General features: G+C 46.0%; 1 protein-coding gene and 1 long non-coding RNA gene across 6 annotated transcripts in view; one reads left to right on the forward strand and one right to left on the reverse strand.

Annotated features, from left to right (window-relative positions):
- STK32B (serine/threonine kinase 32B) overlaps window positions 1–27,893 on the forward strand; it is a 310,710-nt gene that overhangs the window by 128,849 nt on the left and 153,968 nt on the right. The gene's annotated exons all lie outside the window — the stretch shown is intronic.
- Window positions 12,437–27,860, reverse strand: LOC140700626 (uncharacterized). The gene is made up of 2 exons (XR_012079087.1): window positions 27,655–27,860; window positions 12,437–12,932 (listed from the first exon to the last, which is right to left on the reverse strand). It is a non-coding gene; the product is annotated as an uncharacterized lncRNA (long non-coding RNA).

The following is a 27,893-nucleotide window of genomic DNA, read 5'->3' on the forward strand; positions in this document are numbered from 1 at the left end:
ATCCATGTTGCTGCAAATAGCATTATTTTATTCTTTTTATGGCAGAGTAGTATTCCATTGTATTAATATACCACAACTTCTTTATCCAGTCATCTGTTGATGGACATTTAGGTTGCTCCCATGTCTTGACTACTGTATATAGTGGTACTATGAATATTGGGGTGCATGTATCATTTCACATTAGAGTTCCCCCCAGACATTATGCCCAGAAGTGGGATTTCTGGATCATATGGTAAGTCTATTTTTAGTTTTTTTGAGGAATCTCCATCCTGCTTTCCATAATGGCTGCACTAAACTACATTCCTACCAGCAGTGTAGGAGTGTCATCAATGCCACTCTTAAGTGAATTTGATTTTTATTTGTGAGTGTGTGGCAGTGAGAAATGCAGTGACCACTGGTACAGTTTGGTGCCACTTCTGTAATTTGTGCAAAGGTGCTACCTGTGTTACCCATCATTGCATTTGTCCTGTCAGTGAGAACACATTCCAAGATTCAAAAGCCAGTCAGCTCTTGGAAAATTTCAGCACGACCATTGCAAGGCATTTACATAAAAGATCTTCTTTGATGATTGGTTGGTGGTGATACCAGAGGAATACAGGCAGAGCTGCAAGTCCAGCCATATCTGCAGATTCATCCATTTGTAAGACAGAAGTACAATTCTGCGGTTGGTTGGCTCACTCAGTCTTCGTGTTTGCAACCAACACCATAACTCAGAAGGTTACTGCATTGTTGGAACCTGGCAATGCTGTGATTTCTTTTGCTGACTTGCCATCCAGCAGACATTCAGCAATGTCAGAGGTACAAGGCTTTTTTTGCCTCTGAGCTATCATTTCTGCTCCCCCAGCCAATGAAATGTGGTGACTTAGCCTGTCACATGCTTGAGTGGCTTTTACGCTTATACCGTGAAAACCTGTAACAAATTATTTTTTGCCTTTTAAAGAACTTGTTTTGTCTGTTTAAAATATTTAGTTCCTTTCTCTTCAGACTCTGAATGATTTAGTTACAAAATGTTGGTACCATAATTTAATGGGAACTACAGTTTAATTCTAAAGTGCTCTACTCTGTAAAGCACAGTAAGATAAATTATTAACATCTGTGAAGCTGAGGGAACTAAAGTAGTTTTGTTTGTTTTCCTTTGTTCTGTTTGTATTTTTACTTAATTTCTCTGGAGTAGAGTCCTCTCTTCCATGAGTCAGAATAGTCTGATATGTCAGTTTTGTCTTCTTCAGCAATGTTAGTCAGAAATGATTCAGCTGCGGAGTGAAGAGGTGAATTGTCTAAATCTGTTAAGCTGACGATCTATCCTTAAACATAAGAAGAATATAAATGTTCATTTATGTGAGAGTAAAATATTACTAAGTTATAAGATGACAAAGGTTTTAGATAAGATTTTAAATTGTAAATCTTTATTTTCTAGAAATCATTTTGAAATTATTTCCTAAATATTATTGCAAAACAGGACAACATAGAATAGTTTTTATGTTTCAGAGTAAGAATGAGGAGAACTTCAGGATTGCAAATGAACAATTTATTGGGTGATAATGAGGTTACAGATGTTAAGCAAGATGTAACAAAAGATGGCTAATAAGAACACAGTGGAAATTCTGAGAACAAACTGAGATCACCTTTGAAAGTGCACATATGTGTACCTCAAGCCTGCTGCCTTAGAAAGCTCTAGACAACACAAGAATAGACAAGCGTGCATTCCATTTTAATCTGACATGGTAACATGTCATGCAGCCTTTGAAAAACTCCACTACCCACTCCTGAGAGTATGAAGGTTTTTGGCGAATCAAGACTTAATAGTATGAAGATAATTTTGACCATGTGGACACCCTGAGAAGGTCTTGGAGATCCTTAAAGGAGCACACTTTGAGAACCACTGGTGCAGAGCTTAGGGTGCTTATTTGGGCTAGTGATGTGGTGTTGAAGAGCCCGGAGGCACACGGATACGTGTGAAACACCGAGTGCAGGTTCTGGCCCAGAGCACTCCAGAAACGTTAGCTGCTGTTATTACAGAGCTGGCTGGAATCTACGGAAAACTTCCCCAGGAGATTACCTGAGAACACGATGAGGAGAGTGCCAGGATGGAGCCTTCAGGAACACCAATATTTAAGAAAGAGATGGATTATCAAGACGTTACAGGATTCCACATATAAGGGATATCGAATGGGATTTGTCTTTCTCTGTCTTACTTCACTTAGTATGATCCTCTCTAGGTCCATCCAGGTTGCTGCAAATGGCATTATTTCATCTTTTTACAGCTGAGTAATATTCCAAGTCAACTACACGTCAATTTTAAAAAGTTGTAATTGGAAAAAAAAGAAGTTACAGGAACAGGAGAGGTAGAGGAAATTGAGAAAGAGTGGTTATCACAAGAAGTAAGTCAGAGAAAGGCAAATATCATATGATATCACTTATATGTGGAATCTGAAAAAATGATACAAATGCTATTTACAAACCAAAAACAGACTCACCGGCAAGGGAAACAAACTATGGTTACCAAAGGGGAAAGGACAGGGAAGGATAAATTAGGGATTGGAGGTGAACAGACATGCATTACTAGATAGAAAATAGGTAAACAACAAGGGCCTACTATAGAGCACAGGAAAGTAGTCAATTTCTTGTAATAACATACAGCAGAAAAGAATCTGAAAAGAAAAAATACATGTATGTATGTATGTGTATAACTGAGTCACTTTGCTGTGCACCTGGAACTAACATTGTAAATCAACTACACTTTAATACTTTTTTTTAAAATAGAGAAACATCTTAAAAAAAAAAAGAGTGGTTGTCATAGTGATGGGTGGGAAACTGCCAGCAGACCTGAGTCTATGGCAGAGTCTATGGAACGCTCCATGGAAACTTCTGGAGACAGATGCAAGACAGCAGGAGATAATCAGGCAAGCCTGCTAAGGTAGGTACAGCGTCCCGGGTCCTCCAGGCTTCCCTGTCGGGTTGTGCGGCAGTGGGGAAGGTCACCTCCCAGAGTGAGGACCCACCAGGAGTGAGAAACTCCGCTGTGACTCTCCCGAGGAACTTCTGCCCTTCTGCCCTGTTCCTTATCACACTTGTAACTACTTGTTTTAATTGTGCCTCCCTGGGCTCCAGGAGGCGAACAGCTCATAAACGACTTCTTCCGTGCTCTGGCTGCTGTGCCTCACATACAGTAGACACTGAATAAATATTGACTGATCAAATGAACGACTGGATGTGACCTTAGAAAGGGTAGTCCCCAAAGGACTGGTTGTGGGTGGAAAAGAGAAACCAGATTACAAAGGGCTCAAGACTGATAGTCAGGGAGGAAGGAGAAGAAACACTTGTAAACATATATTTAAAGCAACCTGGCTGTGAAGAATCAAAGAGGAATCAGTGGGGATTCACAGCCCCATAAGCTGGGGGAGGGTGTAGCTCAGTGGTAGAGTGCATGCTTAGCGTGCACAAGGTCCTGGGTTCAATCCCCAGCACTTCCATTAAATAAACAAATAAATAAACCTAATTGCCTCCCCCCTAAAAAAAAGAAGTTTAAAAAAATAGCCCCATGAGGATGTAGGGACCAGAGGGGATATCTGTTTCCAGGGGAAGGATTAGCAGAACTTTGTGCTGGGACGAAAGAGCAGAGAGAGAGAGAACAGAGACATGAGGAGACGAAGCCCATCGTAAGGGTGGTGAGTGTTCATTCATGCACTCACTCACTCACTCATTCATTCATCAAATAGTAACTGGATGCCGTGTGCACAATTTCACGTGGTTGCTTGAGATGGGCCAGAAAAGGATGGAGGTGTGTCCCTGTCACGTGTGGATTTGGAGATGAAGTAGACTTGCTCCATCCTTTACTAGTGGGTTGCTTTGGGCAAGAAGCTCCATCCGCATAAACTCTAGATTCCTCATGTACAGAGCAGGTTCTTTGCTGTCTGCCGCACAAGGTTGTTGTGCGAAGTGCTGTGTACAGTGCCTAGCACCCGGTGGTTGCTGGGTGGCACAGCCTGGTGGACCTGAATACTTGATTTTTTTAATGGAGGTGCTGGGGATTGAATTCAGGACCTTGTGCCTGCCAAGCATGCGCTCTACCACTGAGGTCCCCCCTGCTCCCCTCCATACTTGGTTCGGAATCTCAGCTCCATCCTTTACTGGCTGTGTGACCTGGGGTCAGTTACCTAATCTCCCTGTGCCTCGGTTTCCTTTCTTCAGAAAGGGAACGACAGTGCGTGTCCCTCTCAGTGTTACGGGGAAGGTGGACCAGGGTGGGATGCGGCAAGTGCTTCGCACAGTGCAGGTGGGGGGACGTGCTCTGTAGGTCACTGCTGTTCTTCTCAAGGCTTCCCCTCTCCTTGGAAAGGTTTTCCTACCACACTGTACGTGGTGTGTTTTTTTTTTTTGGACCATTCAGAGGCTAGGAAGAATTTTGAACATGTGTCTACAGGAAGAACCTTGTCTTCCTTCTTTAGATTATTCATCCCAGATTGCATGTCAAACTCAACCCAGCAACTTTATCCAAGATCTCGTCCCTGTGAAGACAATTTAAGATATGTCAGATATGTCAGAAATTTGCCTACATTGGACAAGTTGGCATCATAATTTACCAAATCCAAATTATAACACAACTTGTTATTTTTATGGGATAAAGTATTTGTCATTGAGGAAGAGAGTCTGTTGAGAACAGTCTACTCCAGTCTCATTTGGCTGAAAATAGAATCTTCAGTTGGAACCTTTGAACCCAACAGCACTTCACATTCTTAACAAGGCTGACAACAGCAGGTCCTGGGTATAACTTCCTCCTCCCTAGAGTGAGTCTGCAGAAGTGAGGAAAGAGGGGTGGGACGCAGAGGAAGGAAGGTGGGCTACCTGGCAGGCAGACTTGGGCTGGAGTCCTGTCCTTGTCACTGACCAGCTGTTCAACAAACAAGGGAAACTGAGCGTCTGCTGCCAGGGGACCTGCAGGAGGGGACGGGGTGGAATTAGGTGTCAGGAGAACCGGGACGGGGTTGAGCATCTGCCACCAGGGGACGTGCAGGAGGGGACGGGGCGGAATTAGGTGCCAGGAGAACCGGGACGGGGTTGAGCATCTGCCACCAGGGGACCTGCAGGAGGGGACGGGGCGGAATTAGGTGCCAGGAGAACCGGGACGGGGTTGAGCATCTGCCACCAGGGGACCTGCAGGAGGGGACGGGGCGGAATTAGGTGCCAGGAGAACCGGGACGGGGTTGAGCATCTGCCACCAGGGGACGTGCAGGAGGGGACGGGGCGGAATTAGGTGCCGGGAGAACCGGGACGGGGTTGAGCATCTGCCACCAGGGGACCTGCAGGAGGGGACGGGGCGGAATTAGGTGCCGGGAGAACCGGGACGGGGTTGAGCATCTGCCACCAGGGGACCTGCAGGAGGCGACGGGGCGGAATTAGGTGCCAGGAGAACCGGGACGGGGTTGAGCATCTGCCACCAGGGGACGTGCAGGAGGGGACGGGGCGGAATTAGGTGCCGGGAGAACCGGGACGGGGTGGGGTGACGGTGGGGGCAGTTTGTGGGAGTGTCTGGACTCTTCCTGGCAGTCAGCTGTGCTGTGTTGGACAGCACTGCCTCCCAGGCTGGCTTGTACTAGGAAAGTTCTCCTGTCCTCCTTGGAAATAAAATTCATTTTTCTATAGCTAAGCCCAGAGCACTCCTTACGATAACGGCAGAAAATGCTTCATCCTGGCTACTTCCTCTTGGCTATCGTAGGGTGTAGAGCAATTCAGGACGTAATCACATGGCCGGTTAAATCACTAAGCTCTTCAGAGGCAAAGAATATGCCTTAGGTTTGTACCTCAGCACCTAAGAGGTTATCTGAGAAAAGGAAGATTTTCAATAAATGCTCATTAATAACACAAAAATAGTCTTCCGTGTAAAGTTTTTGAGGTAGCCAGCATGACACGATAATTCACTCTCAGAAAAATGTGCTGGAGACTGGAGGCAGATTCTGCCTGAGGTTTCAGTGCTAGTGTCCCTCACGGCTGGGTTTCTGGGCCCTCCTCGCTCTCATTCTAACACCTTTCCTCTCTTCCTCTGCTGCCGCCAGTGCCCACACGAGGCTCCCCAGGGCAGACCTGATCTTCGGAGCTGCAGGGCCTACAGTTCTTTCTTCGTGAGTGAGACGCGTTTCAAACTCGCTACATCTAACACTGGATTCATGGTGTTAACCTCTAAATCTGTCTTCTGCGGTGTTTCCCAGGTCTGTAAGAGGACAGCAGCTCGCCCACTGGCACGCCTGTTCATTCACTCGACACACACCTGTTGTGTGTTAGCAGTGTATCAGGGACTGCGCTGCAGGTCAGGGATGCAGTGATGGCTAGGCAGGTCGTGACCTGCCCTCACTGGTCCTTCACGTCTTTTCCATATCCTTTACCCATCACATCCAATCTGTTACTAAGTCCTGTTGTTCTACTAGAAAACATACCTCTGGTCATTCCACTTCTCTCCACATCCACTACCATCACCTGTGTCCACGTTCTCATTCTCTGTCAACTGAACATCGATCCACAGCATCCCCACTAAGTGATTTTTGTGGTACCCATGCTTAACCCCCTCTTCTGTTCATTTCCCCCACTGCTATCATGGTTAAATGTGTTAAAGGCAGTCCTTCTGACATCATTCTCTGGGTTAACGTCATCCAGGGGCTTCTCACTACTCTTAGAAGATAGCATAAAATCCTTAACATGACCCATGAAGCTACAGACAGTTCAGTCCCTGCTCACATCTCCACTTTTACCTTCTACCATACTCCCCTTCCCTCTCCATGATAAAGCCACATGTGGCCTCTTTTATTGAGATACAACAGAAACGTAACATTATATTAGTTTCAGATTTACAACATAAAGATTTGATGTTTTTATATATTGTGCAATGATGATCACAGTAAGCGTAGTTGACGTCCATTAGCACACAGAGTTACCATTTTCCTTTCTGGTGATGAGGATTTTCAAGATCTACTACCTTAACTTTTAAATCTACAATACAGTATTATGTGCTGTAGCCACCACTGTACGTGTTCCATCCCCAGGACTGACTGACTTCGTAACTGGAAGTTTGGGCCTTTTGACCATCTTCCAGAGGTGAAGCTTCAAGGGGAAGTTCTAATTATCCAAAAGAGCACCTGGACACTCCTGGTCATTCTCGCCTTGTTCCAGGTTCCGTCCTCTGGACTCCACGCCTTCTGCTCCCTGACACTATCTACAGTAAAGATCCACAGTTGTGCCTCCCCTCCAAGTCTCCTCTTTTCCTGGATGGAGAGCCTTTGTTCTTTCTTTACAATCATTTAGCTTTTAGAACAATTAAATGCAGACAGAAAAGTGCACATGAACCAGCACCCAGAACAAGAATCAGAATGTATTGGCACCCCCAAGGTCCCCTTCAGTCTTTATCCCCCAACGTAGCCACTATCCCAACTTGGAACAACGTAGATTGGCTTTGGCTGCATTTGTGTTTGTATAAACGCAATCAAACAGTAAGTATGAGATGCAGATTAAACGTACCCCAGATGGAGCCGGAGTCCTTGTGTGAGTTCACCACCTTTCTTAGTTCATTCTGCTGCTGCTGGGCTTTTGAGTTACTTCTCATTTGGGGCTATAAAAAACAGTGGTGCTATGGCCATTCTGCTACAGGGCTTTTGGTTTCAACACATGCACACTTCTGCTGGGTGTAAACGTGGATGTGGAATTGCGGGGTCACAGCGCATAGGTGGAATGCTCGCGTGTCATTTGAATAGATACTGTCCAACCGTTTGCCAAAGCATCTATACCAGCGCCGTCTCCTCCTCACACACTTGTTACTGATTGCGCTGCGTAGGAAGCTCTCCGATGAACTAGATTTGTAGGAGAGCTGGAATACGTGACTGAGAAGGAGAGAAAGGATTGTCCAGAACCTCCAGGAGTCATCGGGACTGAGTGAAGTCTCAACTCTGCAGCCCCTCAAAGGGTGTTGTGGTCAGGTGCCTGAGCCACACCCTGTGACCAGGGGGATGGGGCCATCTGACTAGCTAGCCTGGCTGTCATGCAGGCTCCCTGCTGCTCTGCCCGGGGTGGGACACGGCGGTAGACAGTCCTGTTGGGAGGGGAGACTGCTCCTCTGCGTGAGCATCTAGCCAAAGGCGGAAAGGCAACTATGCTGGGCGGCCAGACCGTTCCTGTCACAGGAACTGTGGCATCAGACCGCCAGGGTGCACCTCCCTTTCTCCACCTGCCCGAGGCTGCTGCTGGGGGGACCACTGGGAGCATCACATGAGGAACTGGATGTGAAAATACTGTGCGAACAAGGGAAACATCTGCAGATGTCAGTTATTAATGTCCTGCTTCCATTTCATCCATGATTGTGAAGAGTTTTTCCCACTCGGAAGATTAATCATAAGAAAGAATCTGGCGTCTTCAGTGAGGTCTGTGGGCCCAGCTGGATTGAATTGTTGGGGAATGAAGAGCGTGCAGATGGTTTCTCCAAGGACTTAACAGAAATATTAAGACAACAAATCTAGGATGAGGGAAAGGACTTACTAAAAAGAAAAAAGAAATACGAGCTGGAAAGGAATGTGAGCCTTACCAAGAGTGGACCACAAGATGGATGGTGTGTGACCAAGGGGAGAAGCAGGTAGCAGCATGTCATCACCCAAGGACACGTCATTGCCACACTCGCCCTTTCCCCCAGAGAGGAGCGTGTCAAGGTGAAGTCTGCCTTAGACGTCTCCACTGCCAGGAGAGAGATTGTGTTTGATGACATTGGAAATTTAAAGTGGGCTTTCTGGTGAAGGACCACTGGACTCTTTCCTTTGTCCTCTCTCACTAATATTCAACATTGACTTGGATGAGAAGATGGAAAGAGAATGAGAATACCTGGGTCCAAATCAGAGGTAGAGGCCTTCCCCTGCCTCCAAAAAAAATTCCTTTTTCTACATCTTAGTTTTTTTATTTGAAAATAAGCGAGTTTAAAAATATACAAGGTTGTGTCCATCAACAAATGATTGGATAAAGAAGATGTGGTATATTTACACAATGGAATACTATTCAGCCATAAAAACCGACAACATAATGCCATTTGCAGCAACATGGATGCTCCTGGAGAATGTCATTCTAAGTGAAGTAAGCCAGAAAGAGAAAGAAAAATACCATATGAGATCGCTCATACATGGAATTAAAAAAAAACAAAAACCAACAAAACAAACAAAGCATAAATACAAAACAGAAACAGACTCATAAACATAGAATACAAACTTGTGGTTGCCAAGGGGGCGGGGGGTGGGAAGGGATAGACGGGATTTCAAAATGTAGAATAGATAAACAAGATTATACTGTATAGCACAGGGAAATATATACAAGATCTTATGTTAGCTCACAGAAAAAAAATGTGACAATGAATATATATATGTTCATGTATAACTGAAAAATTGTGCTCTACACTGGAATTTGACACAACATTGTAAAATTATTAGAAATCAATAAAAAATGTTAAAAAATATATACAAGTTTGTCTTAAGCTCACAGTCTATGATTGTGTGATTCTTTGACAAAAACAGAAAAGGAGGTATTAAAAGTTGATTTGTTCCCTTTGGCCACTGTGACAAAGTACCAGAAACTGGTTATCTTAAAGCAACAGAGTGGTGGGATGCATTGTGAGTTCAGGCTTTGCAGACACTAACTACTATGTATAAAATATATAAACAACAAAGCCCCACTGCATAGCACGGGGAACTATATTCAATACCATGTAATAGCCTATAATGAAAAAGAGTATGAAAAGGAATATATGTGTATAACTGAATCACTGTGCTGTGCACCAGAGGGGAGGGTATACCTCAGTGGTAAAGCACATGCTTAGGACACACCAGGTCCTCGGTTCAATCCCCAGTACCTCCATTAAAATATAATAAGCAACTGAAAAATTGTGCTCTACACTGGAATTTGACACAACATTGTAAAATGACTATAACTCAATAAAAAAATGTTTAAATAAATAAATAAATAGACAAACTGAATTTCCTACCCTAAAATAAAATGACAAAAACAAAAAATAAGAATTAAAACAAGACTATGCTGTACACCAGAAATTAACACAACATTGTAAACCAACCGTACTTCTATTTAAAAAAAAAAAAAGCAGAAATGCGTTCTCTCACAGTTCTGGACTGGGGACAGAAGTCCCAAGTCAAGGCGTCTGCAGGGCTGTGCTCCCTCTGAAGGCTCTAGAGGGAGGATCCCTCCTTGCTTCTTCCATCTTCTGGTGGCCCCAGGCATTCCTGGGCTTGTGGCTGCATCCCTGCAGTCTTTGCCTCCCTCCTACGTGGTCCTCTCGCTGTCTCTCTCTCCTTTTCTGTCTCTCATGAGGATGCTTCGTTGGATTCTGAGCCCACCCTGATTCAGGATGCTCTTACTGTGAGATCTTTAACTGAACTGCATTTGCAAAGACTCTTCTTTCCACCTGAGTTCACACTTTCGGATTCCAGGTGGACACGTCTTCTGGGGTGCCGTCATTGCACCTCTTACAAACGTTTTAAGTGACATCCTTTTTAAAGGGATTGTTCAAACTGTGGGTGGCAAAAAATCTCGATTTCCTTTTATCTGTTTTGGCTTACATCCTGGGTTCAAACCTGGCAATTTGAAATTTATTCTGATAAATAGAAAGTTCAGCATTTAGAATCAAACAATTAATTACTCAGAAAATAGTGGGAAGACCTGACTTGGCAATAGTTCATAAAACGTTTAATTTGACCAAATAATTGGCACCCACCATCATTGTGTGTAAGTGGTTATCCACTCATTCAATGAATAAATATGTTCTGATACCAGCTTGTGCCAGACACTGGGCAAGCTTATGGAGAAAGAAGAGGGAATTACATGCGGTTCTTGCCTACCATGGTGGTGGGGAGCATTCAACAAGGTTTGTTGGCTGAATATTGAATTAAAGAGACTGGTCTAGGAGTGGATACAGACAAGGCAGCATACATTTGCATTTGGTGTTTGCAGGAGGCATCGTGAGGGTTCATATTGCTTTTGAGTCCAGACTCGTTCTGCTCATCGCACGACAGGCCAATAAGTTGGGAGACGACGTTTTGGGGCAAGGAATAGCGACTTTATTCAGAAAGCCAGCAGACCAAGAAGATGGCAGACTAATGTACTGGAGAACCATTTTCCCCAAGTCAGAATTCAGGTTCCTTTTATAGTAAAAAGGGGAGAGGGTATGGTTTGTTGTTGCAAACTTCTTGCTGTTGGAATCCTTTATGCTTGCAGCTGTCCACGTAGGTCAGGTCATGGTGTCCCTGTAAGCCTCCAACAAGACAAATGTTGTTTTCTGTTCTGCAACTTTTTATCATTATATGAATGGGAAAGTGTTATACCCTTAAAAGTCAGAATCTTGCGAATGGACTATCCTGAAGTTTCAAGCTATAGCCAGCATTCTTTCATAAAAGGTGCAAAACTAAGCGTGGGAAACAGCGCACAGGGTTAGAGCCAAAAGAGAGCTCTAACACGGAGTCAGGCTTGTTCTTCCCTATCACAGCGTCTGTGCACAGAGGAGGAGGCATCGGTCCTCCTGGGAAGGAGGTGGGGGAGTGGCAGATAGACCAAGGTCAGTGACTATCCTACAGGGTTCTGCTCTGTACGACCATCATGGTGGTAATGGGGTCAACTCTAGGGAGCCTCGTGTCAGCGCACTGCACTGAGAGGAGAGTAAAGGGTGACGAGGGGCTACAAATTATGTCCAAGAAATCTAAGCCTCTCTTTGAGTAAGAGAGGACCAAGGTGAGTCAGGATACTGTGATAATGGGATGGAGATGACCAGAACACCTGATCTGTGGGCAGGGCAGCCTCGTAGACCAGTGTGAGGAGCAGAAAGCAGGCCTGGGTGAGATGGGGTTGGGGAAGTGGACCCAAGTGTAGCATGGTACTGGTGGTGCCTGGTGAGTGCCCACTGGATGGCACAGATTCAAGCATGATTTAGGCAAGTGGAAAAGGTAGCATCTGGAAGGTGGGCCATGACCAGTCATTCATTCATTCATCCACTCAACAATTGTGGCCTCAGCATCAAATGTACGCCAGGGATTGTGCCAGCACCAAGGGGCGCAGATAAACGTATGCCAGCATCTCTGATCTCAAGAGTTCAGAGCCTAGAGGGGAATATGGATGCAGAGATCACTACAAAGCAGTAAACTGAGTGCTATGATAGAGAATGAAAAAGATACTGTGGAACATAGGGAAGGAACTGCTTAGTGCTTTTGGAGAGATTTCGGTGTAGATGATGTTTATCCTAAATCTTGAAGATGAGCGGTAGGGATTAATCAGAGGAGGCATTTGGGGATGGGGATGCATGCCAAGCTGCAAGAGCAGCAGGTGGCAGACGCAACATGACAGCACAGCGAAGGGCGGGTGCTACTGGAGCTGAGCGCTGATACAGGGAGATAGAGGCAGCGATGAGAGAGGCAAGCAGGGGCAGCTGTCTGGATTTTATTCCGGGCAGCCAGTGAAAGGTTTTAACTAGCAAGGAGATTTCACATTTTCTTTTAGAAGGATTTCTCTGCTACTGGGTGAACAACGGATTGGAGTGGGTTGGGGTTAATAAGCAGGGTTACCAGGGGACGGATGTCAAGTGACCGACAGAAATGGGGGCAGGAAGGCAGTTATCACATCTTTCCAGCCCGGCAGCACTGGGCTTGTAGCCTGGGGGTGGGGGGATGGTTATGGGTAACAGGATCCAGCCCCCGTGGGGAGGTGTGGCCAGAGTGAAGTACCAGGCTCTGCGTCCCGCTAAGCGTGCTGAAGGTGGGCGGTCTGGAGAGTGAGGCTGATGTGGGGGCACTCCAGATGGAGCTGCTGCGCATGTGCAGGGCTTCCTGTCCACTCAGGCGCCAGGCAGGGCTGAGCCTGCAGGCGGCGCCCATTCTCGGATGTCCAGAGGGGGTGAGGCAGGTGCTGTAAAAAGACTCAAAAGTAAGATAAGAAGATGAGTGTTAACTGTCACGTTAAATATTCTTTTGACTATATTAAATAAAAAGCAGATTTTACTTTTTTTCTGACTGAGGTTGAAAGTCTCTTTTTTTCCCTCCAACTTCATCCCCCAACTGCACATCTGGTCCCAGCAATATGAACAGCATGGTCTGTTACAGATGCACCGTTCTCCATCACACCTCCATACTTGTATCTCAGCTGTTCCCTGCGCCTGGACACCCCGTCTCCGCAAGGTCACCTCCTGCCCAGTCTTCACTTCCTCGTGGGAGCTCGCCTACCCTGACACCCCAGCTGTCCCAGATGCTTCAGTTGTGCTCCCCTCTTGATGGGTGCTTCTCTCCATCACAGCCCTTAGCAGATACAAAGGAATTTGTTTGTCTACTTCTCTCTAACCCCCTGGACTCGAAGTGCGCTGGAGCCAGGGACCGGGACTTACTTTCGTGACTGAAGCGGTGACTTGAGCCTAGGTTCTCAGTAAATGTTTTTGAATATGTGGGTGAATCAGGAAGTGAGGAAGTAAGGCTATAAATGAATAAATAACTAAACACAATGATGGCATTCTGCTATCAGGAGCATCTTTCGTCTCAGGTTAAGAAAGAATCTTCTTGCAGGCACCTCAGCCCAGGTCAGGAGTGGTTTCCCTGGGCTGGGAGTGAGTCTGTGTCTAGAGGGTATAACTCTGGGCTGGATGACTTTCTGCCAGTGGATTTCTGCCTTGAGTGGGAGGCTGGTTAACAAGACTGTCAACTTCTATTTTCATTGTAAATTCTCTTACGCTATTTATTTGCAGAATGAGTCAAGTCTGAAATTGTGTTGTAATTTGTGGGAATGACACTCTATTGAGGTGTACAAATAATGAGGTCAAGAGAGGCGAGTTTGTAACTATATCCATCAAGAAAGAGAGAAAAGTGAAGTGGAGACATTTTGCTGAGCTATTATATAACATTTCTTGGACCCAATAATCAAATGAATTCCTGCCTTGTGATTTTATCTCTAGTAAGTAAGCAGTCCATCTTTTTAATACTTATCATATATTTTAACATATTAACCTTATTAAAAGATAAATTGCAGAAAATTTCATGGATTATTCTTGATCATTGGGTTGAGAGAAGTCTCTCGTGACCTTCCATACCCCACCTGAAAGAGGATGTCCTTGACTTTTTTTGGTATGTTTATAGTTGCCATATATATAGTTGCCCATTGCTTTTTTTTTTATTAACACATGGAGTTCTTTATATAACCTGGATATTAATATTTTATCAGTCAGATACATTGGAAATAAATTTTTCAAGTCTGTGGCATATCTTTTTACTTTTTAACAATGAGTTTTGACACAGAGAAGTTTTAGTTTTAACATAGTCAGATTTCTCAGTCTTCTCATTTGTAGTTGTAATTTTTTGCATCTTTCTTCACTGATGCCACCTCTGTCATTTGTCATGTTTCCATTGGGTCTGTTTCTGAGCTCTCCAGTCTGTTTCTCTGGTCTCATCTCTTTGTTTAGCCCTCTACCAATATAGTATGTCTTTAATTATAACTTTATAGTAAGTTTTAGGTTCTGGTTGGTAAGTCTTTGCATCCTGTTCATCTTCAAAATTTATCTTAGATATCTTTACTCTTTGTTCATACCTACAGGCTTTGTGTAAGTTGTCAAGGTCTATTAAAACTATTGCACTCTGACGGGAAACACATTGAATTTATAGATTAATTTTAGGAGAGCTGACATTTTTATGGTATTGAATCTGGGAACATGGTGCTTCTCTCTGCCTATTTAGGTCTTGTGTAATGCCTGTCGTCGAAGCGCTGTGATTTTGTCCATGAACAATTGTACATCAGTTGTGGAATTTATTCCAAGGAAACTTATTTTGTATCTTTTAAAAATCATGCATTCTAATTGTTCGTTGCTGGTGGTAAATGCAGTGCACTCTGCTTATGGATCTGATATGCAGAGATATTCTTGTAGTTTGTATCGGATTCTCTTGGATTCTTCTAGTTAAGCAGTCATATCATCTGCAAGTAAGGACGGATCTTCTCGTCTTTAACAGTCTTTATAGTTTTCATTTTTCTTTCTCATGTCACTGCCTTGGCTGGGGTCTTCAGTACAATGTCTTCATCCTGATCCTAAAGGGAATGTTTTTAATATGTTTGCTGTAGGTTTTCAGACAACGTTGTTTGTTGGATGACTTCCTAGTGTATAGTTTGTTATTGTTATGAATGAATGTGGAATCTTACAAATTTTTTCCTACGTCTATTAAAACTATATAATTATGAATATAACAAAAAAGAAGCAGACTCAGAGATACAGAGAACAAACTAGTGGTTACCAGTGGGGAGAGGGAAGCAGGGAGGGGCAACGTAGGGGTAGGGGCATTAGAGGCACAAACTATTAGGTATAAAATAAGCTCCAAGAGTATATTGTACAGCATGGGGAGTATAGCCAATGGTTTATCGTGCTTATAAACAGAGTATCACCTTTAAAAATTGTGACTCGTGCTATGGTACACCTGTAACTTATATAATATATACAGCAACTATACTTCAATTTAAAAGAATAAAACAAAAAAAGTATGGTATGAAAAAAAACCTATATCATAATTATTTCTTTTTTGTTCTACTACTGTAGTGTATTACATGGATGGATTTTTCTTAATATTAGACAATCTTTGCTTACCTAGGAAAGCCCCAACTTGTTCCTGATGTGTTATTTTTCTATACACTGCTGTTTTTGATGTCTGTTTCAGGAGCTTTGTGTTAACTGTAAATAAGCCTGCACTTATCTGGGCTTTGGTATCAGGATCACACCAGTCTCATGAAAAGATTTGAGGGTTGGTCGCTCATATTTCACTATTTCCTTCTACAAAAACTTACGTAAATTGCAATTCTAATTTTCTTTATCATTCATCCCTTCAAAAGATGTTTTTCCTTTCTTCTGACAGGCACCAGGGTGTTCAAACGACTTGGGGCAACTCTTAAGTTGACTGTTGAGGATGGGGTTCCATGATCGTGCTGGTGGGATGAAACTGCAGGAGGGAAGGTGTGTGGCTAGAAGTCCTTTTTTCTCTCCACTAGAGCCCTGGCCAAGGAGGGATTTTCCTCTGTGCCCCCTTTCCCTGCTTCGGGCGACTGAAGCACACGCCCCAGCAGAGGCGCCCAGGGCAGGCTTTCTTATTTTCCGCCCTCTGTGTTGTTGGCAGCCTCAGACGGGACTGGGTTTATTTTCCCTAGCATTTCCAGGGGAGTGTCGCGGGGGTGCTCAGGACATGCAACCTGCCTTATCACTGAAAAGGCAGGTCCCAGCGAGCCCATGTTACAGGTGAGAAAATGAGCCCGAAGATGACACGAAGAGCCTTGTTCAGTGTCACACAGCCAGTGAGTCAGGGCGGGAGGCCGGAATTCAGACTCACGTGGTTGAGTCTCCAAAATCTGAGCCCTCGCTAATGGGTGCCAGTCTCCATGTTGAGGAGCTCAAGTGTGCAGATGCCCCAAGCTTTCAGGCTCAGGCTCGTCAGTAGGGCAGCTGTGATGCTTTTCTGGAGCTCACGGGTTACAGAGAAAGGGACCTGGAGACACAGTGTAGCCTCGTGTATCTTACGGAAATCGTCCTTATTTTGCTAAGTAAGACAGAGACCCTCGCCGTGTTTTTCTTTTTGCTTTCCAAACATAGGACCACTGCTGCAGAACTGTGTTGGTCAGCTTCGTTTAGCTCACAGCTGAATTAGTCATGGGAGAGACACAGCCTTTCACGTAATGAGTGTTACCACTGGAATACTCTTCAATGGCTTCATTTAGAGGCTTTCTTATATACGAATATAAAAATACCGTGTCTTTTCATACCAGTATTTTGTAGTGTAAAACCACTACTGCTGCCACGCCTCCCCCTGCTGCTGCTGTGGGCAAGACGCTTACTGAATTTGTGGTTTACAGAAGGCTTCTACGTTCATTAGAATCCTGGACGTTGGGTAGTGGCACCTAAACATAGCAGATGTGCAGAAGGGGTCCCAGAGGGGTTGATTAACTTTCTTAAGGTCACACAGCTAATAAGAGTCAAAGCTGAGACTCAGAAAAGTTTGTTGAGTACGTGGATTAATGAGTGAATCATAAGTTATTCTCCTTCCCTCTTTCTTTTCCTTCCTGCCTTCCTTTCTTTCTTTAATAAGCATCTTCAGAGCACCTATGTGAGCCAGGCACTGTGTCTAGATTTTTGATTGTTTCATTGTGGTAAGTAAAAAAAAACCCCACATAACATGAAACTTACCATCTCAGTCATATTTAAGTGTAAAGTCCAGTAGTGTCCCTGTTCACAATGGTGTGCAGCCAGCCTCCAGGACTCTTTTCCTCTGGTGACAACTGGACACTGGGAATGAGACTCTGTCCCCATTAAACACTAAGTCCTTCTTCCCTTCTGCCCCCAGCCCTGGGCAACCACCATGCTGCTTTCTGTCTCTATGAATCTGACGACTCCAGGGAGCTCATATGAGTGGACTCAAAGCAGCTGTGTTTTTGTGAGTTGCTTATTTCACCAGGCATAATGTCCTTAAGGTTCATTCGTGTTGTAACATGTGTCAAAATTTCCTTCATGTTAAAGGCTGAATGATATTTGGTTGCATATATAGATCACATTTCATTTATCCATCGGCCCCTTGACGGACACTTGGGTTGTCTCTACCTTTGGCTATTGTGACTAAGGCTGCTGGGCACATGGATGTGCAAACATCCCTTCAAGACCCTGATTTCCATTCTTTTGGACATATAGTCAGCCTTCTGCATCCACAGGGTCCAGGGCCTTGGATTCAACCAAACACAGATCAAGAATATGTGAAAAACAATTCCAGAAAGTACCAAAAAGCAAACCTGAATTGGCCGCACACCAGGAACTATCTACGTAGCATTTACATTGTATTTACAATCATTTACGTAGCATTTACATTGCATTAGGTATTAGAGGTAATTCAGAGGCGGTTTAAGGTAGGCAGGAGGATTTGTGTAGGTTAAATGCAAATACTGTGATGTTTTATTTATGAGACTTGAGCATCCGTGGGTTTTGGTATCTGGGAAGGGAGTCTGGAACCATTACCAGCCCCCCACGGATACCAGCTGTTTACTCAGGACTGGAACTGCCGGGTCCCGGGTGTTTCTGTTTCTACTGCTTTGCGGCACCACCGCGCTGCTCTCCGCGGCAGCCGCGCCGTTTCACTTTCCCGCCGACAGCGCGCAGGGTTCTGGCTTCTCCGCTTCCTCACCAGCACTGTATTTTGTTGTTTTTCTTTTTGATCAGAGCCATCCTCATGGGTGTGAGGTTTTCATTTACATTTATCCCTCACCTTTTGTATACATTGTCTTTAAACCCTCTGACACTTCTGCTCATTGGGTATTGCCTTTCACGTGCTTTATTTGGAGAAACAGGAAAGGAAAGTTTAAGGGACTTGCTTGAGGACACACAGGTATTAAGTGAGAGAAACAGCATTTGAAACCAAGTCTATCTCCCTCTGTGCCCTCTCCCTTCCCTATTAAAATATTAAAAATAACAGCTGGTGCGCATCACTTTGGAAATAACCCTTATGTGGGCTGTTTCACACACACTGACCTCACTTACTTCTCTTTAAAATCTTCTCGGGGTATAAACGTCATTATTATTATTATAATCATTATTATTATCCTTTTTTCCATATAAGGGAACAGAGGCTCAGAGAGCAGAAGTGATTTCTATGAAACCCCACAATTATTGAGCACCTACTGTGTGCCAGGCCCTGGGGCTGCAGAGGGAGACCGGCTACAGACCACAGGGTATGGTGACTTGATCAACCTTTGTGATGTCTCAGACTCCTTGGGAAATAAAAAGTTAATCAAATCGCTCCTAGACTTGGAAGCAGCTCTATGCGGGGGACGTGCAGAGCTTCACCATGGTTTAGTGAGCATGGGGGTACTGCCCATCTGTCAGAGCATCCTCTCTCCCCAAGAGGCCCCGAGGGCTCTTCAGGATCCATGGTCCACGGTCCACGGTCCACGGTCCATGATCCACCTGGCATCAGTTCTGCAGGCAAAGCAAGCTCCGGGCTGGGAAGATAGAATTCTCTCAGCTCACCAGGACAGGGCTCACCCCTTTCTGCTTAGACAACTAGATTGCTTCTCAAAACACTGCTGAAAAACTTCCAAAGTCAAATTTTATCCAGAATGTCAAATTGTAGGGGAGGATTTTCCAAGACTCAAAATCTATATGCACTTAGGCAGTTCAGCCGGCAGAGCTCCTGTGTGTGTCACCGTTAACTTTTGCGGCAGAACAGACCCCTCCTGACTGGACATCTTAAAACAGCTACCGTTTACTTAGCTCATGATTCTTGGGGTGGGTCAGAATTTGGGGCTGAGCCGACTGAGCTGTCTCTCTGCTGGTTTCCACTGGGCTCTCATGTGTTTGCCATCAGTCACCCATCAGCCAAGTGGCTCTGGTTCCTGGGGTTGGCTGGCTGTCGGCTGGGAGACTGACCCTTGTGTCTCCCATCATCCGCCGCAGGTTCAGCCTCCCTCCCGGGGCGGTGCCAGGTTCTCAGAGCAGCAGGAGGGTAAGCCCCGGAGCGCAGGCATGCTGCACGTCGCACATCCTCGTGTTCGCTGATGTCACCTTGGCCAGTGTGAGTCACAGGTCTGGGAGTCCTTGTAGGGGACTTCCTCAGGGCGTAGGGAGAGGGAAGTGTAAACAAATGGGACTGTTACTGAATCCATCTGTTTCAAAGTGTCTTATTGCCCGTGGCGTAAAGGAACCGGCACAGGACTTACAGCCACATAAACATTTGCTTGGTCCCGGCTCTGCTGCTCACTCAACAGGCGGCCCTTGTCACTTCTCTGTTAACCTCTCTAAGCATCACTTGTCTCCTCTGAAGACGGTGGTGTGCATCACAGACGTCCTCCTGACGGAATGAAACCGATCAGCCAGCATATATGAAAACACCTGGTCTGCGGCCAGGAATCCTGTTTCCTTTTTCTTCTCTTCCTTCTAGCATTGGTTTAGAAACATCTGTGTCAATTGTCTTTTGCCCTTTCCTCGTCTTTTCCACGTTTATACATCACCAGAAGCTCCGGAACACCTACCGGAACAATTAGACTCTTCACTCTGGCTACAAAATTTGGCCTTAACATCCCTTTGCAGTGCTGCCTCCTGGAAAGCCCCTGGTGCCTCCAGCTCCAGGAGCACAGGGTTCATCCACTTGCCTTGTGGCTTCCTGGGTAGACTTACGTTGTTTTTCTCTGCCTAGAGGGAGCACCCCTCCACCTCTGCCTGAAGAAAGCCTACATAAACCCACGCCTGGTGCTCCAGCTGGACATATGGTTGAGATTGAGTGTTGGGGCAAGGGTGGTGGCATATTCATCCAGAATCCCCAGAACCTGGCACACGCCTGTAATTTATTTCACAGCTATAGGATCACTCAGGTTTTCTGTTTCTACATGTGCCAGATGTAGTAAGCCAGGCCCGTCTAGAGTTTTTAACTTCATCTAAATTTTCAAATTTGTTGTCATAAATCAGTGTACCGTACCTCTTATAACTGGGTTATCTCTAGGATCTGTAATGATGCCTCTCTGCTCCTGACTTTGTGTCTTTCCTTATTTTATTCATCAGCGTTACCAGGGGTTTATTAACTTTATTAGAGGTTTCCAAGAAGTAACTTTTGCTTTACTGGTTTTCTGTATTGTACACTTGTTTCTGTTTCGTTGATTATGCACTTTTTAAAAATCACTTCCTAGTTTGCAATTTAAAATTTTTTTCTAAGTTCTTTAGATGTATACATGCATCATTAATTTCCAGCATTATTTTTTCTTTCTCACAATGCACTTAAAGCTACAATTTTCTTCAAAGCATGGCTTTATCTGAATCACACAAATTTTAATACAGCATATTTTCATTATCATCCAGTTCTAATTATTTTCCAATTTCCATGGTAATTTTTGCTTTGACTCATTAGTTTTTGAGAAGTGTATTTTTAAATTTCCAAACATCTGGGGATTTTCTAGTTAACATTTTGTTATTAAGATCTAGCTTAATTTAACTGTAACCAAAATGTAATCCTCAGTTAGGTCTTACCTTCGAACTTCATGTGTGTCATGTTCTTTGATGCAGTTTGTGAAATTTTGCTCATTTTTTAGAAGATTACAAAAAACAAAGGTAAATGCTTATCAGATGACGTGGGTGTGATGATCTTGGTTTTTCTTTTGAGTTATCCTCAAGCATCAATAAACATTCCATATAGAAAATTCCTAGTTTATTACCAGTTGCCATCATTCACTTCAAAAGTATTTATCTTCTGCACAGTCGGCACTTAGCTAAATGTTGGTGATTCCACAGTGAGTAAACTCAGACACCACTCCGGGTTTCACAGCCCAGTGGGGTGGACTGACATTAATCAAATACTCAGTGCAACAGCATGTTATTTTAAACTGAGATAAGTGCCCTGAGGAAGATGAAGGCAAGTTCTCTGAGATCAAGATGCCTGTTCAGGATTAGAGCAGGGCAGGTCTGTTACCCACATATCAGTTGTCAGTGTATGTAGAAAGCTAATGGGGTTTGGTGTCTAAAGGTCGAGATGAATGTCTTGCATCAGCAAAGTCCTTATGTTATTTTGACACCATCACAGTCATCTGACTTTCTCCTTCCCTTAATTAATAACTGACCTCATAAGATTTTTTTAAATTTATTTTTAAATTGAAGTGTAACATACATATAGAAAAGTGCATAAATCTTAACTGTACAGGTAAACAGATTTTTATATGTGTATATACCTTAGGGACAGCCACCCAGATCAAGATATGGGACATTGTCAGTGCCCTGGAAGACTCTCTCATGCTCCTTCCTTCCTGGTCGGTGCCCCACTAAGGGGTTACTGCTCTTCCAGTCTCTGTCCCTAGAGGATTGTGTGGTCTCTTTTTACTTTATATGAATGGAATAATGGAATAAATACTCTTATGTTTGGCTTCTTTTATTTAACAAGGCCTTTGACATTCTTCTGTTGTATCTCAGAAGTTGCTGTGCTGTGTGCACTCAGAAGTGTACCACTGCTGTGTACCATTCTGCTATTTGAATATACTGTAGTTTGCTTAATCATTCTGCTGCTGATGGACAGTGGGGTTGCTTATAATTTGGGGCCATTATTAACAAGGCTGCTAGGAATACTCCTGTCTGTGGTGAACATATGCTCTCACGTGTCCGGGCAGTTTGCCCCTCATGGGGCACTGAAGTATAACATACAGGGAACATAAAGTGTGCAAGGATGTCGCAAATCCCAGGCTATACTGCCTGTAAGTGGCTGCTTTGGTTGGTTGTTACTCTGAAACTAGAAGGAAACCGTGGACTCTGAGCTCTAGAGTTGATCTCATCAGGTCTTCCCATCTGCTACAGATGCAGACACTGAACCCAGAGGCAGGACGTGCCGTTCCTGGGACCACACTTGGAACTTACAAACTGCATGTCTTTTAAGCCAGAGGCTCTCTTTCAAAGCGCGTGTGGAGTTTAATGGACGGAACGCCTTGTTACAGACAGGGTGTAGACGTATTGACAGGGTGTCCAAGGCTGCACTCCCAGGAGGAGGACCTGGGGTTTTCTAAGGGGGCGGAGCACAGAGCCGGGAGGAGACGGCACCTGGAAGAGCAGGCTCAAGGCGAGCATCCGTCAGAGGCCCTCCCTTCCCAGGCCGAGCCTTCCCAGCCCTTTGCTGCTTCCCCATGAAGTAACACAGCTGTGTCCTTCAGCACAGACTTTGAGCACCACTGTTATCTGAACGATAGCCAAGTGTATGTTTACGCCGCTCTCTCCGTCTGTCTGAGCCTCCTTTCACTACTTTTCTAACTTTGAGGTCCAGGGCAGACATCCTGTCCCCTGAGTGACTGGCTCTCTCGTTGGGTTCCAGCAGCCTTGCGTGAGCTGAGCTCGGCTTGGGCACACAGCGGATGGGCTCCTCTGAGATAAGCCCCACCTTGTCTTTCAGAATGCGCTGTGCAGTCTTGTGTTTGCTCTCCTTTCTTGGTGAGGTGCTGAGCTCCTTGAAGGTGGGGGTTGTGCCTGCCTCAAACCCAGGATTCTTGCCATCTTGCTTGGGGTCTCACACAGGGGAGGATGGAGCTGCCTCTATGAAAGATGCAAAGGAGGCACTCCAGGAATGAGTGAATGAATGAATGAGTGAGTGAGTGAATGAGGGAATGAATGAGTGACTGAATGAATGAATGGGTGAGTAAATGAATGAATGGGTGAATGAATGAATGGGTGGGTGAACGAAGGAATGGGTGAGTGAATGAATGCAGACTTCTGCCCGGAACCCTTCAGCTCCTCTTCACTTCACCTTCAGCTCCTCTTCACTCTCCTCTGACCACCACCATCTTTTCCCTCAGTGATCTCCTTCTCCCATCCTTGGCCCCCTGCGGTCTCTTCTCAACACAGCAGCCAGGGGGACACTTTGACCGCTTACTCTGTCACTCTTAGCTCAGAATCCTTCAATGGCTCCCATCTCATTTTAACACTACAGTAGGAAAGAGTGTGGGTCGTGGGGTGAGATTTCCTGAGTCCAGATCCCCGGTCCTCTGTATTGACTGTGTGCCTCTGCTCAGTCGCTTCACATCTCTGTGCCCACTGCTGGGCTCGTGGAGAGCACTGGGTGAGTCGGTTCATAGGGAGCACTGAGAGCAGTGGCGGAGCAGAGTCAGTACTTAATAAAGTCAGTATTAGTGTTGTGATGGTCAAGTCAGGGAACAGAAACAAAAATGAAGATGTTATTGAGAAGTGACTCAGCCTTGGGGTTAAAAGTGCAGACCGTGCAGTGCTGGGCTCACGTCCCAGTCTGCCGCTCGCCAGCTATGTGACCTTGGGCAGGTTATGGACCCTTTCTCAGCCTGTTTCTTCATAGTGCATTGGGAGAATCATTGTAGCTTGTAGGTTTTGAGAGAATCACCTGGTTGAATGTATTAATGTAATTTGAACAGTGCCCAGCACACACTTAGGTCTCAGTAAATACTGCTGGTGTGTGTTTATTTTATTAGCTTCCATATCCCAACAGGGCTACAGGACCTGCACCCTGCCTCCCCGTGTCAGACTTTCCATGTGTAAGCTGAGCTCTGGGCCCTCTCCTGAAACAGCTCCTCTCAAAGGACAACAATGCTATTAACAACACCCCTACCAATGTCTGCTAGTGCCCAGTCCTGGGCATGGTGGGATTTCCATACATTAAACAGAAATTTGCTAAGCTCCTGCCATATACCAGATCCTGGCTGAGCCCTGATATGGCCTGAAGGGGCACTGAGAGGCTCCAGATGTGGCCTGAAGGAGCACAGCTGGTGGGGAGCAGAGACCAAACAGGTGATTAGAATACAGTGCAAGCTGCACATACAGAGACTGACAGGCCTCTCGGGACCCAGAGGACCCACACCTGAATTCTGCCCCAGACAATCAGGAGAGGCTTCCTGGAGGAGGTGCCGTTCACTCTGCACCTGCTAAAGGAGTAGGAGCTCTCTAGGCTGCCAAGTTCAAAAGGACCTTCTAGAAAGGGAGAGAAGTGAGAGTAGGAACAGGGAGCTGGGTCAGTGGATGACCTAGAGGGAGGAAGGACATCTGGCATATGTGAGACATGTGAGAGAGGTGGGGGCCCGATCTAGAGAGGTTGCCTGGGTTGCAGGTTGGTTTCTTGGGAAGCAGGAAGTGGAAATTAGCAAGCTGGGGGAGTGGTGAGTAGGGAGCGCCTCATTAGGGAGTGCCCTGGGGACCAGCACCTGGAGAAGGGAGCAGAAGGGAGGAGGCAGGGCTGGTCCTGGGGAGTCTCAGGGAAGCCTCAGACAGCCCCGGGGGCATTTTGAAGCTGGCCAGCTCTTCAGAGTTATCCTGAGTTGAGGTGACAGGGCCAGGAGTTTCGCCCCCCAGGTTGGCCAGGCAGTGGCTGTGGGCTGCCCAGGAAGAGGCGGGTGACCTTGGCCAAGGCAGCTCTCTTAAGCTGGGGTAATTTTACAAGCAGCTGATGTCTGCGGGCTGTCCACCCTCAGCTCTGCCGGCCGCTGAAGAATGAGCCTGCAGTCTTGCTCAGGGGTCTAGGTGATGGGCCACAGCTTCCGTCACTGTAGCCTGACCCTTTACATGAAGACTCTGTGTGTCTTTTTATGAGGCTTGGAACTTACTTGTCCTGCGGGCTTCAAAGAGCCACCTGCAGTCTGTGAACATGGACAAGACGTGCAGTCAGATTTGCATGTGTGCGGAGCAGCTGGAGGAGAGAGGTTGGAGGCAGACAGACCCGTTAGGGGAGTCATTGCTTCAGTCCAGGTGAGCAGTGATGAGGCCTGTGGCAAAGATCGCAGTGGGGACAGAGGAGATTTTCTGGTAAACGAGAGTAATAACAGTCGTCACGGACACAGCCCCTGCCGCGCACCAGGCTCCTTAACCCGTCGTCGTCAGCTTTCACAGCAGTTCGTGCAAAGCAGGCATGTTTACACAGGATAAAACTGGGGATCAGAGAGGTTAAGAAACTTGCCTGAAATCACACAGTAGTAAAGAAAAGAACCAGGAATGAAACCCAGTTTTATCCAACTTAAAATTCTGCACCTAGAACAGCCTCCAGAACATAGTGGATGCTGGGAACAGGAGTCATCAGAATAGTTCTTGTCATGGCTACCGCCGTCATTATCTGGATAAGACGAAGACCTGGGCAGCAGATCTGCATTTTATGAGCAGAAAAAGCGCCGAGGATTGCTGACAGCTGTGATGGTCTTGACAGTGTCAGGGGCCGACATATTCAAATGCAATTAAAAAACCGCAAATATAATAATCAAATGTAAATGAGCAGCAGCCAACAATTACTGGTGCACGTACACTTAGCACACATGGTAATTTAGCGGGAGGCATAGCCGCTCGCTCGGTTTCACTGTCTCTAACAAATTGCTGCCGCCCCGCCTCCCCGCTCCCGCCCTCTCCTCTTCGCCGCTAACGATTTCCACGCCGCGATCGTCCTCGCTGTCTGTTGGCAGACAAGAGCCTAATTAGCTGGACTCTCTCAGAGCCAGGATGAGTCTGGTTTTGGCTCAGATGAGGAGCTACCCTGCAGCCTGCCTGGGGCTGGCGGGCAGGAGCAGCCGGAGAACTTCGTGTCCTCTCTCTTTTGCCGACAAATGGTGCTGCTCATGGAAAATGAGGATCGTCTTCTTCTCGAACAAGCACTAAGCGGCCGCTGTGTGTCAGGCCCCGCGCTGGGCACCCGGGGGCCAGAGCTGCCTCGGTTCACGCCTTCATTTGTCTGCCAATCATTTCAGTCTGCATCCGTGGAGCACTCACTTCCCTCTTCTCCTGCTTAACTTGGGCCCGACCCCCATCTCCTTTCCCCACTTGGGCTTGGGTAGATGATTTAGATCGTTTGGTTGTCTTTTATCCAGAATGTTCACATCCTTGGAGTGGAGAGAGTTCACCCCACTTCTCCTCGGTGCCCCAGACTCTCTTCATGTCAGTAGACTTCTTACTGGCAGCTCTTGACCCCTAAACTAGAGCATGTCGGTCAAAACCACATACGCCCAAACCTGCAATGTGTCCCTAAGCCAAGCAAGCCATCCAGAAGCCGGGGCTCAGACCTGAGAGGAGGACTAGCCTGCGCCGCACCTCAGAGGAGAGCTCCTCAAGGCCGAGGTGTCCGCAGGGAACAGAGCTGGCGAAGGGGCTCACCTGCCACCTCTGGCTTGCATTCAGCCCCTGTAGTCTTGGGTGGGAGGTGCTTCCTGAACCGGGAGGAGTAGATACCCAAGATGTGAACACACAAGGCAACAAAATGCTCAGGAAGGAGTGGCCTTTCACAAACACAGATCTGTTGGTGTCACTCTGTTGATTCAGGCTTTTAATTTGCTCCCCAAGACTTTGGGGCTCAGGTGCAAATCCCTCGACTGGCGGAAAAGACCCTTTCGGTCTGACCATATTCCCCTCTGCTGTCTTGGCTCTGCACACAGCCTGTGCCCCAGCCTCACAGCATTGCTCGCATCCCCCAAATTCTTCATGCTCCTTCCCTGAGCTTCGTGGCTGCAGTCATCTCTTCCTTTCTCCCTCCCCCATCTTCGTGGAAGCTCCTCCCTCTCTAAGACCTGGTTAAACACTTAAAACAATTGTAAACGACTTAACACAATTGTGAACGATCCAGGAGAAGGTCGGTTAAATGTAGAACCCAACTTATGGTATTAAAAATGGCTACGTGGACTCATACATGCAGGAAGAGCTGGCAAGGATACATGGTTAAGTATTAAAGAAAACGTCCTATAAAACAACATGAATAGCAAGATCCCACCTTCGTGGAAGATGCCTGGAGAGGACTTAGCATGGGAAGCTCTGGCGGGAAAGACACAGTCGTAACGGTTACAGAGCTCATCTCTGAATGATTGGGTCTAGGTTGGGGTTCACTTAATACTCAGTGCTCTTCTATTTTCTAATTTTTTTCCACAACGAACCTCTATTACTTTAATAATCAGAGCAAAGCCATCGAGTTACACCCTTGTGAAGACTTAGCACAAATGTCAGCCCCACTCTGAAGCCCTCCCTGGCCGCTCCCCACCAGCCCTAAGGAGCTGGTGGTCTCCTGCCCACACCTCTGTTCTAGCACTTTATTAACCTGGTTGGTGGAGCCCTGTTCTACTGGACAGTGAGCTCCTGAAGGGCAGTGTCAACACAACTAGGGGCTCAGAAAATGTTTACTGATGTGAATTGATGCTCACCAAGGCAGTGAGGAAGGAGACCCGTCTCACTGGACCCACTTGGATCAACACGGGCTCATCTGTTTCGTATGTACCATCAGGGCATATCTCACACTTGGCTTTGCTTCTCACTGGGCAGTCACCCCAGATGATTAGAAGACCTCATTCCACTCGGTCTCCTGAGTTCAGGGCGGGGGTCTCAGCTGGTATGTTTCCATCCGTCTCGCCCTGCGGAACTCTGTGACATGTCAGCGTTTGTT

This window comes from Vicugna pacos, chromosome 2 (genome assembly GCF_048564905.1).
Source record: "Vicugna pacos chromosome 2, VicPac4, whole genome shotgun sequence".
Taxonomy (NCBI): Eukaryota; Metazoa; Chordata; class Mammalia; order Artiodactyla; family Camelidae; genus Vicugna; species Vicugna pacos.